Below are 14,903 nucleotides of genomic sequence, written 5' to 3'. Positions count from 1 at the left end.
CTAAACTCTGTAACCAGAGTCCATGAATAAAGATGAAAGCAGTCTTCTCAGACAGTGGGAGTGCTTAAACACAGGATGTTGGCTTGAAACTGAACTGCACGGCAACCACAGGTAATGCGTCATAAACATTTAAGGTTGGACACTCTTACCGGATGTTGTGGGACATATCTGCCATATAGCAATACGTCTGTCAGAGCCTGTGGAGGTAGCCTCCCGTGAAATCCAACAAGTTATCCCTTCGGTCCGATCTCGGATAGGCAGGGTTTGTCCCTTGGGTCACGGTCACCGATAGCCAGGATCGTCACAGATGGCGTCTGTCCCCTCACTCACACACTCTCCAGCTCCAATCGGGTTCAAGAGGTCAGAGGCAATCGAATAATAGATGAAATCATGGAGAAAAAAGAAAAAAGGGGCTCCACATGGCATAGGTCAAAAAGTAAAAGGATTTTATTGGATAAAGAACCTTACATGATAAAAAAGTGATCATTGGATAAAATAATGGCAACGTTGGAAGCAAACTCCCTACGCGCTGTGCTGATCCACCTTATTGCCAGTTATTACACTACGCACAGTTCACTTGTGTTATTTTTTTGGTATTTACAGGACTTTACTTGGGAGCCTGAAAGGAGGAGGAGGCACAACTCCAATGAGGCAGGCTACCCTGTTGCATCACACTGCAGAGCTCCGCAGGTGCAGGGCGCTGCTGACTCCCCGCTGACTTTTAAAAGCACCGTTGCTGTTTGCAACCTATATCTTAAGCGAATCAAGCGTGGCCAGAACAGCAGCCGCTTAGGCACCACATGCTTGACCAGACATATAACGACCTGCAATGTAGTCCCTTGGCAACAGCACTTGAAAGACCCACATCAAAGAAAAAGGCAGAGTTCTCCTTGCTCCTCATCTGGATCTCCAACCCTACTATACCTCCAGTCCTCTCAAAAACCTGCACTGAGTGGAATGAAGGTATAGCAATAGGTGTCCCAAGTAATTTCAGCCAATCTGCTAGCAGTACACCACCATCTGATTTTATCAGGCAAATTTCCCTACTCCAATTGCTGAACTGTAAAAATTTGGTTCCAGCCATCCACATGCTCAGTGTTTAAATGCTAGTTTGGCCAAATTGCTAGCACTGCAACTGCTGCCTTTTCAGCTGGTAGACTCTGCCCCCTTTCGTTAATTTGTGGAATGTGCTGTACCTCAGTGGCAAGTTCCAAAGTGCCATTTCTTTTTCACGGAAGGCCATTCCGGCTCTCTACTGGCATGTGGAAGGCAATGTTTTGGCCTCGTTGGACAGGGCGGTCAGCAGTAAGGTTCATATCACCGCTGACTCATGATCCAGCAGGCATGGACAGGGGTGTTACCTTTCCTTCACGTCGCACTGGGTAACTCTGCTGGCAGCTGGGAAGGATGCAGGACAGAATTCAGTGTTGTTGGAGCTTGTTCTGCCACCACGCCTCCAAAATGCTAGTGGTGATTCTGCCACAGCTCTCTCCTCCATCCTCTCCTCTTCTTCTTCCTCTATGGTCTCTTTTGCAGATTTGTCCTCTGAACCAGCGGTGCTCCGCAAGCATTCAAGGGGCTACGTAAGCAGTCAGGCTAAAAGATGCCATGTGGTGCTTGAGTTGGTCTGCCTAGAAGACATGAGTCACACTGAGACAGAGATTCTGTCAGCTCTGCAGGGGCAGGCTCAGAGGTGGCTGACGCCACACCAGCTTCAGCCAGGAATGGTTGTATGGAGGAGAAAAAACTGTGCTAGTCCAGTAAACAATAAGGGTGGACAAAACCCAAAAGCTGCAATTAATGTGAGATAAATACAAACATAAATATAAAGGGAAAAAAATTGCACTAAATAAAGTCCAAAGTGAAAAATGAAATTGAGATAAAGAACATAAAAAGTTTTTGGTGAATAATTGAAAGAAAGTCCCAATTATTGGGCAGATGATTCAGATAAATATTCGCCAGTAAATGGGTCACGTAGAAATAAAATCACCATGTGAAATGCATGATTACCAGATTGTAAGCCAAAACGGCAAGTGACTGTTTGGGTTCAGCTGACATCTTGCCTTCTTAGAGGAGACAACTGCCTGTTTTTTTCCAGCATCTGGTAAGGAGGCCCTCTGCGTGGTAACGGGACACTTACAGTTGTTCTTTTCACAAGGTGGCGTTTGTCCTTTCTTGGGTTGGTCACAATGTTGGGGCTCTTGTATCTATTGTGCACAAATTCATAATTTTTACAGTATCACGCTATGATGAATTCTCATTGTTTAATATATACCGATATCGGTGGAACCTATGCATACCTGCTTTGAGAGGATCCCAAACGTCTTGGTTCATCTCACAAGATCTACAACCCAGGCTGGGGTTACGGCCAACTGCACGTTTTGGCTTACAATCTGGTAAGCATGCATTTCACATGGTGATTTTATTTCTACGTGACCCATTTACTGGCGAATATTTATCTGCATCATCTGCCCAATAAATGGGACTTTCTTTCAATTATTCATCTGTCCATTAATTGGGACTTTCTTTCAATTATTCACCAAAAACATTTTATGTATTTTATCTCAATTTCATTTTTCACTTTGGACTGTATTTAGTGCAATTTTTTTCCCTTTATAGGAATGGTTGTATGCGACAATGGCACCAACCTTCTCTCCGCCCTACGACAGGGACACTTGGCCCATGTTCCATGTTTGCCACACGTCCAGAATTTGGTGGTGCAGCGGTTCTTGAGCAGGTACCCAGGTTTAAAGGATCTACTGAGGCAGGCTAGAAAAGTCTGTGGTCATTTCCGCTGGTCATACAATGCCAGTGCTCGGCTGGCTGACATTCAAAGGGAATGCAACCTGCCCACCAACTGCCTCATTTGTGACATTCCCACAAGGAGGAACTCAATGTTGGCAATGCTGCAGCAGCTGCACACACAGCAGAGGGCCATCAATGAGTACCTGTGCGAGTATGGCACCAGGACAGGGTCAAGGGAGCGCGGCCTTCTTTTAGCCACACCAGTGGCTACTGATCAAAGATGCATGCACTGTCCTGTCACCATTTGAGGAGGCCAAAAGGATGGTGAGTAGCGACAATGTTGGAGCACACGCAGAATAGCGGGAGGAAGAGGAGGACTTCCTTACCTCTCAAGGCCCCCTTTATCCAGATAGCATTCCTGTGGGCCCGCCAAACACACAGGAAGAGGAGGAGGGGGGGGAGGATTGGATGTAGAGGATAACACTCAGCAGCAGTCTTCAAGGGATGGTTTTCAGTCCCCAGAAACCCAAGGAGTTGTACGTGGCTGGGAGGAGGTAGTTACGGACCATGTGATCCTTAGTGACCCAGAGGACTCATAATCGAATGCCACTGCAATCCTACACTGCATGACCTCCCTGATTCTGCAAAGCCTGCAAAAGGACCCCAGGATTTGTGGTATCAAGAAGAGGGATCATTACTGGCTGGTAACCCTTCTTGATCCACGTTACACGGGTAAGGTTGCAGAACTCACCCTGACTTCGCAGAGGGAGCAGAGGATGAAACATCTTCAGGAGGCCTTGAAGAAAGGTTTGTGCAATGCATTTCCAGACCCTGGGAGGTTACGATTTCCTGGTAATGGACAACATGTTGCTGAGGCTTCGTTCAGTCAGAGGAATGCCCTGTAAACGCGGTCAGATTTTCCAACGGAAAATGTTCGATGGGAGCTTGTTGTCGGAAATTCTGACCGAGTGTAGGCTTCATCGGACATTTTCCGTCACGCAAAATTTAAGATCTGGACAACAAAATCCATTGTCGTAAATTCCGATCGTATGTACACAATTCCGATGCACAAAGTTACACGCATGCTCGGAATCAAGCAGAAGAGCCGCACTGGCTATTGAACTTCATTTTTCTCGGCTCGTTGTACGTGTTGTACGTCACCGCGTTCTTGACGTTCAGAATTTCTGACAAGATTTGTGTGACCGTGTGTATGCAAGACAAGTTTGAGCCAACATCCGTCGGAAAAAATCCATGGATTTTGTTGTCGGAATATCCGATCGTGTGTACGCGGCAGAAGAGCGGTGGAGAAGATGGCCGGCTGACTGATGCCTTTAAACAATTTTTCAGTCCTCAGCGTCAGGGTCTGATCAGTTCATGCAACCATTGCCAGCGTCTGCATTACATGGTGCAGGAATATCTAGGGGCAAGAGCAGACTTGGAGACCTTTCCAACAGAGAATCCACTGGGTTCCTGAGTCTTGAGGATGGACCACTGGCCAGAACTTGCTCAATATGCAATTGAGCTACTGGTCTGTCCTGCATCCAGCATGCTTTCTAAACACACATTCAGTGCTGCTGGAGGGTTTGTAACAGATCAAAGAGTGCGCCTGTCCACAGACTCCGTTGATGGGCTCACATTCATAAAAATTAATCAGTCTTGGATCAGCAGCTATCAAGCACCCGATGCTGATGTAATTGACTATCCTATTCATCCTCAATCTTAATGATGCTAGCTTCACACCGGGCCCAAGCAGTTAACTTTGCCGTCTGAATCCGGCACTCAGGACAGAGCAAACACAGCCGTTTTGCGTAACTCCAGCCGCATGCCAGTATCCACCAGCGCCTGCTCCTGCACATCAGGTAACCACTGCAATGTGGGCATCAGCTGATTTCCCTCCATCGACTTCAGCTGCCTTGTGGTGTCTGCTGCTCCCTGGAACCTGTTAGTTTCCTCAGGGCGTGGCTTCGCCCTCCAACTGCTCAGCGCCTGAGGAACTGATAATCAGGCTCCATTCTGCACATGCTGCGTTAACCCCTTGTGAAACAAGCTGGAGTTTACAGGCATGCTGATGCTAGCAGGTTCTGCCCAGACATGTTAAGCGTTGAACGCGCCAAACTAGAGACTGATAGCAGGTGTATTGTCCAGTGGTTGCCTATGGCAACAATAAAGTCAATAGCCAATGCCTCCCTGTCAAGGACTGACTTAATATAGTCCTGCCCGCAGGCACCCTCAGGCTGCCTTCTATCACCCGGGGTAACAGTAGACATTCTCACACACACTTTACTGTCTTAAGCAGGAGTTTGGAGCAAAGTTTAGGTTTCCTGTAATCAAGTGGGAAATATCTATGTCGAACAGAGTGCTGGACATATTTGTTATCCATGGGCGCGATCGCCCGCCGTTGTTGCCACGGGTGACAGCACATAATTTACAGTTGCTGAAGTGCAGGATAGGTACAAGTATCCGCCCCAGCACTGGTTGGGTAACTGGGTAGCAGGAACAGCAATACTGTAAATCCTGGATGGTTGCTATTGAGGATGGCACTTGTTAAAGCTGAATTGCAGGCAAACAGTCTTTTCCCCTAGTAGAATCCTCTATGCAACAGGACAAGCAAAGTCCCCCCTCTTCTGCGTAGCTAGGGGCAACAGCCAGCAGGTTAACCGTGACGGTGGATCTCAATGGGACCTCCAAAATATAGCGGTGCCCCTGTGGGGTCGCTGCATGTTTCAGCTCCACACATCACCCTGCTTGGTCAGACATCCATTGCAGACACACTCTTCCAGTCAATGAACAGTCTTTTACTTGTTTTTGTTGTTTTTATTAGGGGATTAAACTTGGATGGGGAAAAGGGACATGGGATGCCCAAATGATAAATCTTGCTTAATGGAAATGAAGGTGGTTGAAATCTAAATTGTCAATCTCTTCTTCTTCACATCTCCTCCAGCACGTTACTTTAGATCACTTGCTTTCCTCCACTGTCCAATTCTAGATTTCGGTCACCGTTAGCACATGGCTAGGCCTCACTCTGAATAAGTCCTAACATTTTCCTAGTAGCCTTTTGCGGACGGGAGTCTGCAGTCCCCTTAGCTGTAGCAACCATTTTAGATGAAAAGGATAATTGTGCTAACTGATACTTGGTGGACTACTGCTTCCAGAAAGTCCATTGCAAATCCTGCCAACCCTCCTGGCTGCAGCGACTTGACTTCAACAACAGTGGCGGCTGTTGGAGTTTAAGGATGGGAGGGTGCCAGACCCCGCTCTTCCTTTTTGGCCCCTCCCACTTCTCATAAGCCCCACCCCTTATAGAATCCACCCACTCCGCTCCCTGTATTCCACTTGCGGGATGTCTGCATTCTGCACACTGTAAATCGCACATGTCTGCATTCTGCACCCTGTAAATCGCACATGTCTGCATTCTGCACCCTGTAAATCGCACATGTCTGCATTCTGCACATTGTAAATTGCACATGTCCAATCAATATGAAGGATTAAAATGCTAAAAAACTATTGGCTTCAACCACAAGTGCTTTTTTTCACCATTATTTTTCCTTTAATAGCATCTATTTAAAATAGCAAATGCAATAATTTAGAAGTTGCATGAAAGCTTTAGTGCAATATAACACTTTTGGCAGTTGAATAGAGCATTTTATGGTGGTTTATACATCAGATCAGACCAAAGGATTTATACATTCTATTCTAGTTCAAGTTCAAAAGAATGCTCTTAGCATGTCCTGAATTTCAAATAAATGCCCAATATCCAATATGTACTATTTAATTACATCCAAAAATAGCCACAACTGATAACCTCCATATTAAAGAATCAATACTTAGCTGGGCGCAGAGCTGGACTGGGACAAAAATTTGGCCCTGGATTTCATTCAGACCAGCCCACTTTAATTTTGAGTGTCCACCATCAGTGTCCCCCTTACATCAGAGTCCCCCATCAGAGCCCCCTTTGCATCAGAGAGTCCCCCTTGTAAATGAGTCTCCCATCAGAGTCCCCTATCAGAGTCCACCTTGCATCAGAGAGTCTCCCATCAGAATCCCCCTTGCATAAGAGAGTCCCCCTTGCATCAGAGTGTCCCCCCATCAGTGTCCCCCTTGCATCAGAGTGTCCCCATCAGAGTATTCCCCATCAGTGTCCCCATCAGTATCAGCCCATCAGCGGCCCCCCTTGCATCAGAGTGTCCCCCATCAGTGTCCCCCTTGCATCAGAGTGTCCCCCATCAGTGTCCCCCTTGCATCAGAGTGTCCCCCATCAGAGTCCCCCTTGCATCAGAGTGTCCCCCATCAGAGTCCCCCTTGCATCAGAGTGTCCCCCATCAGAGTCCCCCTTGCATCAGAGTGTCCCCCATCAGAGTCCCCCTTGCATCAGAGTGTCCCCCATCAGAGTCCCCCTTGCATCAGAGTGTCCCCCATCAGAGTCCCCCTTGCATCAGAGTGTCCCCCATCAGAGTCCCCCTTGCATCAGAGTGTCCCCCATCAGTGTCCCCCTTGCATCAGAGTGTCCCCCATCAGTGTCCCCCCTTGCATCAGAGTGTCCCCCATCAGAGTATCCCCAGTGTCCCCCTTGCATCAGAGTGTCCCCCATCAGAGTCCTTCCATCAGAGTGTCCCCCCCTCTCCTCCCCCTTCCTTGTGTACTTACAGATCTCCAGAATGAAGGCAGCTTGTTCCTCTCTCCACTCCAGTCATGTGATAAGGGGAGAGAGGAAGGAAAGTCTGCTGGCTCTCCCCCTGCAGGCTGGAGGGAGCAGAAAGCCTAATCCTCTCTGCAGCAAGTGTTGGCAAACCAGAAGTGACGTTTTCTTAACTCAGAGAACAAAGCACCCAGCCACCCAGATGTTGTCTGGTGCGATGGACTGCGCCACAAAGAAGATCAAAAGCCTGCAAATGAAGTGCTTTGTCTGCAATCGCGTGATTGCACAGACGTGGTGCTTCCCATAGTGCACTGTGTCTGGCGCCCGAACACAGTGCACTTAAAGGACATTTTTTTTTGTGACTTCTTGGGGGGGGGGGGGGCGTCGCCTGTGCACCCCCTATAGATGGGCCACCACTGTAATCAACGCCACAGTCTCTCCCTCTGGCTCCACATACAATCCTGGCATGTCTCTCCCAGCGCTTCTCATTGTGCTTCTCACTCACCACCCCTGGCATGGCACCTTCCTGAATGACTTGCCTGGCAGTGCTCCTGACTGTCCTCCTCCTGCTCCTGTTCCAGGACACCTCTCAATGACTGAGTAGAGGCTCCCTCCCAGCTCCCGACTCGAGTTCACCCCCCAGAAAGTAGGTTCCCTCAAGGGCCAGGACAGTCTAACACTCCATCATTCAGTTCTTCCCCAGCAGGCTGACCATGAGCATATATAGGAGGTCTGCCCCCTGCCAATCCTAGTTGGGGATTGGTCAGGGCTCTCATATATGCTCCATGTCACTCTAACTCTCTGCCCTGCCTCTTTTCCAGAACCTTCTCATTGGAAACAATGGAGGTGCCAGAGAGCTGAAGCACATGTCAGTCACCTGCTGCTACTCTAAACCACTCCCCTGCCCCCAGATCAAAAACAAACAGGCCTGGCTCACAGCTAGGCCTACCTAAATTGACCTGGCAGTACACACAAAAACACTACCCTAGCACCTACCAAAGGAAGAGGGTGCTACATGTGGTTAAAGTTGCCTCTCCTGAATGTGATTTTAGGGCATTCAGAAAACAGCCTCTAAACTCCCCTGCTAATAAACTGCTAAAAACAGCCATGTATGGACACACAGAATAACATAGAGGGGAGTTCAAAGGTAGGAAAAAAATACCTAAACTCACCAAAAATGTGAGTTTAACAGCAGCAGTGTGCATAAGGCCTAAATATGGATGCTGTTTGAGGCTGGACGGTTCATGGGACCACTTGCCAACCAATCCCTACAAACTCGCAAATAGACTTGTTTTTCTGGCAAATGTCAAAAATGTAATCTTACCAGTTTGGGCTGGAAATGTGCTAAAGGTAAATTGTAATGGGTTTGGTCTTTTCTTTTTTTTTTTTTTTTTTTTTTTTTTTTTTTATTGTGAAGTTATAAATTATTGAGTAAATACATCTTAACCACTTCCGGACCGCCGACATCCAAACTTTGCTGGTGGATATCATTGGGTATCCCCGTTTTCGTGCGGCGGCCGGCTTTCTGATAAAAGTGGTCCCTGCGGCGGATTCGCCGCAAGATCACTTTTATCGGTGGCGGGAGAGGGGCCCCCCCTCAGAGGCGATCGCATCCTACTCCATGCTGTGCCTGGAGATGAGTGAGGTTAAGATGGCGCCCATTCATCTCCATGACACTGCTGATCACTTCCGCCCACGCCTCTTAAAGGCATATTTTTTTCAATGTCTTTTTTAAATTACTTTTTTTTTTAATTGCATTTTAGTGTAAATATGAGAGCTGAGGTCTTTTTGACCCAGATCTAATATTTAAGAGGTCCTGTCATGCTTTTTTCTATTACAAGGGATGTTTACATTCCTTGTAATAGAAATAAAAGTGACACAAATTTTTTTTTTAAACAGTGTAAAAATAAATAAAATAATGTAAAATAAATAATAAAAAAAAAAAAAAAAAAACCCCGTCCCGACGAGCTCGCGCGCAGAAGCGAAGGCATACGCGAGTAGCGCTCGCATATGAAAACGGTGGTCAAACCACTTGTGAGGTATCGCCACGACCGGTAGAGCAAGAGCAATAACTCTAGCTCTAGACCTCCTCTGTAATGCAAAACATGCAACCTGTAGAATTTTTTAAACGCTGCCTATGGAGATTTTTGAGGGTAAAAGTTTGACGCCATTCCACGAGCGGGCGCAATTTTGAAGCGTGACATGTTGGGTATCAATTTACTTGGCATAACATTATATTTCACAATATAAAAAAAAATTGGGCTAACTTTACTGTTGTCTTATTTTTTTATTCAACAAAGTTAATTTTTTCCAAAAAAGTGCGCTTATAAGACCGCTGCACAAATACGGTGCAAAAAAAAGTATTGCAACAACCGCCATTTTATTCTCTAGGGTGTTGGAAAAAAAAAACATATATAATGTTTGGGGGTTCTAAGTAATTTTCTAGCAAAAAAACAGTTTTAAACATGTAAACACCTAAAATCCAAAATGAGGCTGGTCCTTAACTGGTTAATAAGGTGTGTTTCCATGAGACTTGGCAAGCATGATGTATTGCTTGACTGCAGACTGAACATTCAGATGGTCCTACCTCTGCTGCCACAAAAGGGGTGTAACTTTATTGTAGCACCCTGCTGCTATACAGCTAGGTTTTATTTATTTTATTTTTTTGTAAGGCAAATTTAGTTTTTGGCTCTCCTGTAGTGAGCAGAGCAGAACTGATTGCTTTATTCTGCTCTGGATTCTGTAAGCTGCTAGTCTGACTGCTTCCCCCTCTTTCTGGAGCTTTCCAAAATATAGTGGGTGGAAGAATCAGACAGCCTGAATATTTTATGCAGCCCCAACTAATTCCTGGAGAAGTGTGTCCAGATGGTGACTGGGGAGGATCCCAGCTATGCTGAGAGGGCCTACTCAGCCACAAACCCTTTCAGGGATTTAGGAGGAGTGCCACTGATGACCTACCTTGGGAGTACACAGGAAGAGCCTGTCTGCTGGAATCAGAATTGCAATCTATGCTGGAAGGACATTGTGGGGGTCATTTATTATAGCGCTGTAGCGCTAATTAGTGCTGATTACTGCAAATTAGCGCTAATTCAGCTAATTAGCGCTAAAACGGTATTCACTATAGTGCTGGGAAGAAAATACACCCAAAATCGAATTTACTAAAGTTCCCTGAAAACAAATAGCGCCCAAACCCTTACTCTGCTAAAACCTGGAGTAGTGCACATGGAAATAATGTTTAGAGCATGATATAATTGCCTAAAAGTTACTGAAATATGCGGTATATTATTTAAAGATAATCTGCTTTTAAACTGTGTGAAAAAGTGATTTCTACACTGAAATATCTTTAAAAGTCTGAGAATTGAAAAATTCCCCGTTTTGGACAACTAGATGCCAACACAACTGAGTATGCTCAGACTTGCAAATAGCTCTCTTCTCTGAAATAAATTTTCCTTTGCATCATTGTTGCTTGTACTTCAACTATTTTGTTTTTAAGAATGCTAGAATGTGGAATGTTTTGATGTTTTCGTAAAATATATTTTTCTCTGTCACTTCACTTATTACTCTCCATCTCACAACAATCTTTACCTAAACCTCACACAGGTTTCTTTACAAACCTCAAACAATACCACTGCTGATGCAAATTTAAAATGAGTCACAATTTTTTGTGCTTTTTATTATTTCCAAATAATCATAATTTAAGCCCCAAAAAAATGTGATATGTGTACCAACATCGGAAATCAAAATGTAATTTCCAAAAATTTGAGGGTAACATCACTATTCTACACTGACCCACGAAGAACCATGAAATATCAAAGAATAAATCAAGTAGAATAACTCTTGAGTAATGTAATTCCATCACCTGTAGGTTCAAAAAAATGTAGTATTTATGTGTAGGTGGTTTTTAGATGTGGCAGCTCTGTGGCTTAGAGGTTAGACCTTCTATTTAGCATCCCTGACTGTCTGGGTTCAAATCCCAAACATGCTGCTCCATGTAGAGAAGTTGCCTCATCTCCCAGGTCCTGAAATTATGTCTTAATGTAGTATTTATGTGTAGGAGGGTTCCACCACCATTGTAAATCTTGCCAGATACACTATCTAGCCAAAAGTATTGGGACACTTGCCTTTACACACACACAAACTTTAATGGCAGCCCAGTCTTAGTTCGTAGGGTTAAAAATTGATTTGGCCCACCCTTTGCAACTAGAACAGCTTCTGAGAAGGCTAGGAAGGCTGTCCACAAGGTTTAGGGTGTCTATGGGAATGTTTGACTATTCTTCCAGAAGTGCCTTTGTGAGGCCAGGCACTGATGTTGGATGAGAAGGCCTGGCTCGCAGCCTCTGCTCTAATTCAGCCAAAAAGTGTTTTATCAGGTTCGGGTCAGGACTCTGTGCAGGCCAATCAAGTTCCTCCACCCCAAACTCACTCATCCATGTATTTATGGACCTTGCTTTGTGCACTGGTGTGCAGTCATGTTGGAACAGGAAGGGTCCATCCCCAAACTGTTCCCACAAAGTTGGGAGCATGAAATTGTCCAAAATGTCTTGGTATGCTGATGCCTTAAGAGTTCCCTTTTAAAGAGTTCCCTTTTAAAAAGGCAACCTGTAAGGACTATGTTTAATTAATTAGAGTGTGAAGTTGTTTTGTATGTTTAATTAGAGTGTGAAGTTGCTGTTTGCCTGGCTGCTAGACTAGCCAGAAAAGAGCCTGGGACATTAAATCAGCAGCCCTAGCCAAGGGTAACATTACAATATTATAGTCGTAGATCGGTCTCAGGAAAACCTTGAGTAGTCTCAAATTTACCAAATGCTATCTGCAAGTAGTAAATATACAATTTTCTTATTCAATATGTCATACTTATTTCACTAAAAAGTTATACAAACAATGTTTGTTTTTTTTCAGTCTTGCACATAAAATATATTTTATACTGTCTGTATTTGTAATTGCTGCATATCACAGAATTATTTGTGCATAGCGCTTCCTGTCCCTGTTAGAGAGAGAGAGAGAGAGAGAGAGAGATCCTTTGTTTAATAGTTTACTATTGTTGTCCATAGCTTCTTGGTGTATACAGTATATATCTAAAGACCGGTGACAGAAGCATCTCTTTCCCATTGTTATTATCTCACACCTGTAGTAAGTGAACCTATTTGTTCTAAGAGATTTTATATGCAGCACCTGTTACTCTAGTTAACCCTGTTCCTTCTGGTCTGGGGCTCTATAACTAGTTTTAGCATAAAGAGCAATAACCAGCATAGGCTGGAGCCAGTTTACACATCTGATGGCCTCTTCTGATAGAGGTCTGGTTGCATGGCAGAATATAAAATGACTAGGGACCAAAGAACAGAATAGATAGACAGATCCTGAGTTCCAGTATCACACCACAGTTTCAGCTGGAGAGAATCTGGATTCCAGGCTGCTTGGAGGATCTCCCCATCATCATCTCTGATCCTGTCTTCAGATCTTTGAAACTAAAATGTACACAGCAATTCCCCTGCAACTGGACTTTGCTTCAACATTCAACCGGGGGTATCCCTATTAGTAACTATATATACCCCGATATATGTGCACAATTCCACCAGGACTTCTATCATCCCCTTTGTTGATATTGTCTGTTTGTGCATTGGATGTATGTACTAATATTAATCTTTTCATATGTAAAGATTGTATTATTTCCATACTGTTGTGTATCTATATACTTATGGTTTACTGGTATATGATGGGTGCAGTAGTTCCTCTGTTACTAACTAATCTGATTAAATTACTCATTCATTTCCCAGGAGGAGGGGAACCCCCTCTGTTCAGAGGCCTTGTCCTGGGAGGAGGCACTGCCAACTTTATTATCAAACCCACTCTCCCACTAAGTGAAGGTTCTGTTTCATTTTTTTACCCACAGGTTTGGCTCCATATCCTATTTAATGAAGGCCATTTCTCATGCCCCCCCCCCCCCCCCCCCATGTCCTGCATCTTGTATTTTCTGTGGTTGTGCTTATCTCCATAATATACTGTATGTTTGTTCTAAATTCTTCTTCTTCTCTACTTTTGATAAACACATTTTCTTCATACTGGAAAAGGGCGAGACACAGATAAATGAAGAACGGAACATGTCAGTTCAATTTTTGTCTCTCCGTTGCACCTGTGTTTGCCTTAGGCACACTGATAATTAGACTTATATCAAACGCTAAGGGCAGAAATTTTAGATGTGGAATAATAAAATGCATTGTAGGCAAATGTCAGAAATGAAATCTACTTTTTCAGTAACTCTGTATTTATGGATTATAGGGGTTGGAGTATAGATTTCTTGTTAGAAGCACTGCCTCAGATTTCCTGCATGTTACCATGTACTCTGAATCCTGTCCTATTTTACTTTGTTAATATCTTTAAATTTAAAAGCATAATCATGTATTCTGGGTCAACAGGAAAACTTAATAGAATATTAGAACAATGTTTACAATTAGTTCAAATCAGATTATAAACTCTCTATTTTCTTTTTTTTTTAAAGTGCCAGTTATTTTCAGCTGAGTTTCGTGGTATTGGGAACTCACAGTCATATGACTGAAAAGTAATTACTTATCCTTGTGTAAAGCTTCATGAATTGAGCATTATGTCTCAAATATTTTGAATTATCAAATAATGTGAATTGTTATGTTATGTGGTACCAGGGGATAAGGGGGTCAATAACTGATAAATTGCACATTAAAATTCGTGCATGCAGCATGCTTCTTATGCTCAAGTAGGCTAGAGAGAAGGAGAAAAGGAGGAAAAAACAGAAGTTGTGGCCAAGAGATAAATTCACAGAGCCCAAACCACATCCAAACAATGGGGAGACATCACCTTCTGGTAAACTGGAGCCAGACATAAATATTGAAGGGCAATGTTCTGGGTAAGGTAAAAGGCAGAGACCACCTTAGGAAGGAGTAAGACCTAGACCTCAACACCTCCTTGTTCTTATGCAAGACCAAAGCCCTAGCAACATAAGGCTGCCAGTTCCGGCTCTCACGTAACTAAGGTGATAGTTACAACAAGGAAAACTTGTAGGTCAGGAGCTAGGAAAGGCTAAGATCAGTATGTACAGATCCCACAAGGCCACAAGTGCATTCACCAGTGAATCCCTGGACCTGGATACAAACTTGTCCAGTTTGTTGTTGAATCTGGAGGTCAGGAGGTTTATATCCAGCATCCCCACCTGAGGCAGGTCCTGGTACACCTCTAGATGTAGACACTACTCACCAAGGTCCAGATGCTGTTGGCTGAAAAAAATCTGACTGACAAATGTTCACACTGAGGATAAACAGCACTGACAGAGCTGAAACATGATGTTCCTCCCAAAACAGAATACACTTCTTTTGCCACAGTGAGACTTCTTTGTCCTACCCAATGACTGAAGTATACTGTGGCATTGCCCAACTGGATCTGGACTTGATGACCAAATAACAGTCCTGCACTTAAAGGATAGCCAAATAACCTGAGACTCCAAGATGTTGATCAGGAGACAAGATCTTACTGACAGCCAGTGTGCCCAGGACCT

The sequence above is a fragment of the Aquarana catesbeiana genome, linkage group LG04 (assembly GCF_042186555.1).
Source record: "Aquarana catesbeiana isolate 2022-GZ linkage group LG04, ASM4218655v1, whole genome shotgun sequence".
Lineage (NCBI taxonomy): Eukaryota > Metazoa > Chordata > Amphibia > Anura > Ranidae > Aquarana > Aquarana catesbeiana.
This window is presented reverse-complemented; position numbering follows the sequence as displayed.